The sequence below is a fragment of the Hyaena hyaena genome, unplaced genomic scaffold (genome assembly GCF_003009895.1).
Source record: "Hyaena hyaena isolate Hyena2069 unplaced genomic scaffold, ASM300989v1 scaffold_156, whole genome shotgun sequence".
Lineage (NCBI taxonomy): Eukaryota > Metazoa > Chordata > Mammalia > Carnivora > Hyaenidae > Hyaena > Hyaena hyaena.
In genome coordinates, this window is record NW_024080788.1 from 397,006 (window position 1) to 403,005 (window position 6,000).

Here is a 6,000-nt window from a genome sequence, read left to right on the forward strand (position 1 = left end):
ATCTGTTATGGGAGTTTGGGGTTCTGTAGGTTTTGGTGATTATAGGAAGGGAAAGGAGGCTTGTGTGGACTTGCTGGGTGGTGGCTATGGACAGAAGAGAGATGGGGGCAGTTCAAGAAATATAAAAGAGCCTACCTGCCTGGCTGTAGCTGCTGGTCCAAATTTAGGAGTAACATCCATTTATCAACTTACTATTTACTGAACAGCTACCATGCTATGTAACATAATTGGTATCAAAATCTACAAGAGATAATGACATTAGCCTTTAGGCTTTGCTTGAGAGTTGGAACTCATATATACACAATTGTGAGCTAAGCTGCATTGATGACTACGAGTAAAAAAGAATTACAAATAAGTTGAAGAAAAGGATGAAGTTTTCACTGTCTCTTGTAGTCTGTGAGAAATTTGAACTTTGATACCACACCCAGCATTTGCGCATCTCAGGGAAGCTCATTTTAAATATATATGGCAACTTGTGCTATATTTTTATTTGAACATATTTTAAGTACCTCATTCCTTTACTCAGTGACAGGGTGACTGCAATGTGTCAGACTCTGTGGAGGTACCAAGGACATCACAGTCTAGGAGGAAAGACAAATACAAAGACAAAGATAAATCCACCACTACATGACCATGGGATAAGAGTAAGGGCTGCCACAGATATTCTAGCCACTATGGGACTTCTCATGCTGATGGAGGGGTGGCTGGCTGGGGAGGAGAGGAGCTCAGGGGCTGCTTGAGTGAGTTGAAACCTCTCCAAGTAGCCTCCACGTTTTATGTCCTTCATCCTTACTACTGCTTTAGCTGTTCAGGAGCCCATGACTTCTCATCAGGAAGCGTGTAAAATGAGAAAAAGAAAGACAAGATGGAGTTTAGAGAAGAAGCCAGTGGAACCTGAGAGGGAGCTACAGAAGGAAGCCGTAAAGAAGTGAGCACCAAAGGCCAAGGAAAGAGAAGCTTCTAAAAGGAAGGGCTGGTCCATAGTATGAAATTTCACGCAGGGGTGCCTGGGTGGCTCAGTTGGTTAAGCCTCTGACTCTTGATTTCAGCTCAGATCATGATTTCACAGTTTCTGAGTTCCAGCCCCTTGTCAGGCTCTGCCCTGACAGCAGGGCACCTGCTTGGGGTTCTCTTTCTCCTTCTCCTTCTCTGCCCTACTCATTCTCTCTCTCTCTCTCTCTCTCTCTCTCAAACATTTAAAATTGCACTCAAAAGTTGGGTCAGACCATGTATGAAGAGTGTCTATTAGATCTGACAACTGAGAGGTTTTTGGTAACCCAGCCAGTGGGTAAGATTGAGGAGGATGCAGAATAGTTTTCTGAGGTACTCACGGGTTGAATAGTCCCCTTCCTTCCGATGATATTTCTTTCTACAACACCACATATTTCTGGAATGGAAGTTACCTCCAGAAAGCCTGCATCTTCTGGCTGGTGTCCAGGTGCCTGCTAGTCCCACAGAAACTTCCCTGTGCTATCTGCCATCTTTAGACTCTGCCAGGTTTGCTCCACTTCATAGTGACATTTTCCTGAGTAAGCCAAAAAAAAAAAAAAAAAGAAAAAGAAAAAGAAAAAAAAGAAAAAAAGAAAAGAAAGGAAAAGAAAAAAAGAAAGAAAAAGAAGCATCCTTTCAAATACCTAAAGAAGTAGGAAAAATACGCCAAGGTTCAGAGCTTCCTTTCCTTTATAACGTGTGTATCTGAGTAGGAACTTCATTAATTCTGACTGTTGAATTATCCAGAAGGATGGCTACAGTGGTGAAGCTCTGTGATAAAGGAGATGAAGGTATGCTAGTCAGTAAAAGAATACATTTAGACTCTACAGGAGCTTGGCCATGTGCTATGGTCTGAATGTTTTTGTGTCCCCCCCCCCCCCCCACCGAATTCCCATAATAGAATCCTAATGCCCAATGTGGTGGCATTAGGAGGTGAGGCCTTTAGGAGATGATTAGTTCATGAGGACCGAGCTCTTGTGGAGATTAATGCCCTTATAAAAGATGCCCCAGGAGAGCTTCCTTGCCCCTTCTGCCATGTGAGGAAACAATGAGTTGTGCACAGCTGGGAAGGGAGCCCTCGCCCCAACGTCCTGGCACCCTGATCACAGACTTCCAGCCTTCAGAGCTGCGAGAGAAACATTTCTGTTATGTTGTGTAAGCTCTCCAGCCTGTAGTATTTTTTAAGTTTATTTATTTATTTTGAGAGAGAATGAGAGAGCACTGAAGTGACAGAGAGAGAGGGAGAGAGAGAGGGAGAGAGACAGAGAGAGAGAGAGAGAGAGAGAGAGAGAGAATCCCAAGCAGGCTCTGCACCAGTGATGTGGGGTTTGAACTTACGAACCATGAGATCATGACCTGAGCCGAAACTGGACGCTTAACCACTGAGCCACCCAGGCTCCCCTTTTGTTATAGCAGCCTTAATGGATGAAGACACCTTGCTTCTCAGATCACACTGGGCTTGTGTATGGGTGGCCGATGGGTAGCAGGAGGGAGGAAGAATGGAGATGGAAGGATGGAGGGACTGAGGATGAAGAAAACAAAGAGAATAAGCAGCAGATGAAGTCATTTTTAGTTTTCACTGTTACCAAACAAGAACTTGCGTCACACACATAATACCCATAGCTAGGCCCTCAGGTTTATTCATCCTTTATGTGCCTGCAGATAGTAAAGCACCTGCAAAATACCTTCAGGCCTTGTTCTTAAGCCTGTTTCTCATCAGCGTGGACCAAAGAGATCATACCCCCTTGTCAGGGCTTTATTAGGGAGTCCTCAAGGGATCAACACCCGTGGGAGGGAGGGAAGGGTGGGTCAACAGAGAAGTTGAGCTGGGGTGCAGACCCAGTAGAAGCTTCCCATAACCCTGCAGGGAGTGACCACCAGAGCAAGATGTGGTTGGGAGCTGGCAAGAGAGGGCTGAGCCCTTAGGAGCCTACATCACTGTTCTTGGGTATGGAAGGGGGTGAGGGAGCATGGCTTCTGGGGAGGGAGCAGCATCTCCACATACGCTGCTGTGCAACCCCTAAAGGAGGTGAGAGAGGAGGGTGGTCTCCTGGGGCACTCCTAGGAGCTGGAATAAGGGCTCTTGTATTCCTGAAGGGGATTCAGGTAGCTTATCACACCTATTACACTCCTCAGGACAATAGAACACCCTAAAACTTGGCAAATAGTATTGAGGAAGGAATTACTATCACCAAAGTATGCTGTCACGTTGCTATATAACTAAACATTAGGTCTGAACATATTACCCATTTAATTAAATTTCTCCCCCTTTTACAATGACTTTTGGCTTCCAGAGGGTCACTGAAGAACAGTTTATTTCACAGAGCAGCCATGCCATGAATACTGCCATCTAGATACATAGAAACGACAATTTTAAAATTTGACTGCAAAGAATGGTTTGAAATAAAGGGAAAATAAAATTTTTATTTTCTAGTTTTATCTAGTGGTTTTTTTTTTAATTTTTTTAATGTTTTATTTATTTCTAGGAGAGAGAGACAGCGTGAGCAGGGGAGGGTCAGAGAGAGAGGGAGTCACAGACTGAAACAGGCTCCAGGCTCTGAGCCGGCAGTCAGCACAGGGCCCGATGCGGGGCTCGAACCCACGAACCGCGAGACCATGACCCAAGCGAAAGTCGGACGCTTAAACGACTAAGCCACCCAGGCGCCCCTGTCTAGTGGTTTTAAAGCAAAAAGCACACACACACGCACAAAAAGATTGCTCTGGCAGCAGACAGGAAAATAAGTATAAGACAGCCCTATTTGGTAGGAAGCTATAAGCCTTCTGCTGTCTTCCGCCTTCCTTACTAATTCCCTTAGGTTTGTGGCCCTGCATCCTCGGGGGTATGGGTCCCTGAAAAGAACTCCGTTCTAAGTCAGTATACTCTTGGGGCCAATAACTAACTAGTGCTGTATGAATCATCTCTCTTCCTTGTTTACATTTCTTGCTGGTTCCTTATGGCCAACAGAATGAAGTCTGGATCCCGTAAAAGGACTCCCAGGGCGTGCAGGATCTGTTCTGGGCAGCCCCAACTGCAGCTCTGTTCCTTCCTAGGGCTGTGCTCCGGGCATACCCTCCTGCTTTCAGACCCTGGAGCATTCCTGGCTCTTCCCAGTTCTGCCTTTGCTCATTTTCCACACCCTAGAACACCCCTCCCTTCCCTTTTCCAAAGCACCAACTTTTGGCAGCAGTGCATTACATTGTAGCTGTCTATTGTCCATATCACATCCAAGATTCTGATGGCCCAATCCTAAATGCAGCTTATATTTAAAGAAACAGTGGTCCAGGGGTGAGTGCAGTAAAGATTTTCATCTTTACTGTAATCCTTTTACTGCAATTGAAAATGCCTGAGTGGGCACATAATCTGAACACTCAGCAAAACATCTTTAAAAGTCCTTTCCCTTTTTATTTTTTAAATTTTCATTTTTAATTTTTAAAAATGGTTTGTTTTTTGTTTTTGAGAGAGAGAATAAACAATGTGTGTTCATAAGTGTGAGCAAGCAGAAGCGGGGCAGAGAGAATCTTAAGCAGGCTCTACACCCAGTCAGAACCTGATGCATGGCTTGATCTCAAGACCAAAAGACCATGACCTGAGCTGAAATCAAGAGTCAGATGCTTAATCAACTGACCCACTCAGATACTTGCCCCCATCCTTTCTCTTTCTATCTTACTTCCATTATTTCCCCCATGCTCCAAAACTTCTTCTATAAACCCTCCAAAACCAACCAGAAGATGTTCTTTCCTTTTCTTGTTTCCTTCTGTGATGATATAATTCTTCCGAACGCCCAATGGAAGTGAAGTCATTGTGCATATTAATGTGTTCTTTGATCCCTGTCATACTGTTTATTTGTACTCACTACTAGACTTTACGATGAAAAGGGTCATTTCACATAGGCACATTGCCAGGTTATCTTGAAGTTTTCTCTCCCCTTTTTTTTCTCTCCTTAGGGAGGGGACCCTACCACACTAGACTTTGTGATGAAAAGGGTCATTTCAGTCTTATTCATAGAACTTGAGATTATGCCTGGCACATAATATGTCCTCCCTAATCATTTATGGAATGAGTAAGAACATATTATTGGTTGTTTTCCAGGCTAAACTTCTGTCTTCAAAAGATGAAAGACGTAGACTGGGGAATTTAGGAAGACATTTGAAGGTGAAATGGTCTCTGATCATATAAAATCAGAAGGTCAGGAGAACTGTCTAAACACTCAGTGGTACTAACTGTATTGAATGGCTCTCACAGTTGATAATGACAGAGTAAAGAAATAAAAAACATTTGGTACTTACTATATATTAGAAACATTTTAAAAAATTTAAATCCAAGTTAGTTAACATATAGTGTAATAATGATTTCAGGACTAGAATTTAGTGACCCATCATTTGCATATAACACCCAGTGCTCCTCTCAAGAAGTGTCCTCCTTAATGCCCATCACCCATTTACCGCACCCCCCCCCCCACCTCTCCTCCAGCAACCCTCAGTTTGTTCTCTGTATATAAGAGTCCTATGGTTTGGCTCCCTCTTTGTTTTCATCATATCTTTGCTTCCCTTTCTCTGTGTTCATCTCTTTTGTTTCCTCTACATAGAGGTGAAATCATATGATCTTTGTCTTTCTCTGACTGACTTATTTCACTTGGCATAATATACTCTAGTTCCATCCACATAGTTGCAAATGGCAAGATTTCATTTAAGTTTTTAAGGACTTCGCATAAATGTACGTATATTCTATTCATTGCACCCTTATAAAGTAGGAAACATGTTATATGAGAGGAAACTAAGGCCCAGAGAAGTTGAATAATTTGCCCTGGGTTACACAGCTGCTAAGTGACACTGTTAGCATTTGAACCAGGTAGTCTAGCTCTCTAGCCCATGCTCCTCATCACTTCTCTGTATTTATTCTTTGCTATATATACAAAATTAAATTTGTCATGGAATTTAAAATGGAGTGTTTGCATATGGATGGGATGTATAATGCCTTGGGGTGGAGGATTGAGATTATACTTTTAGCTA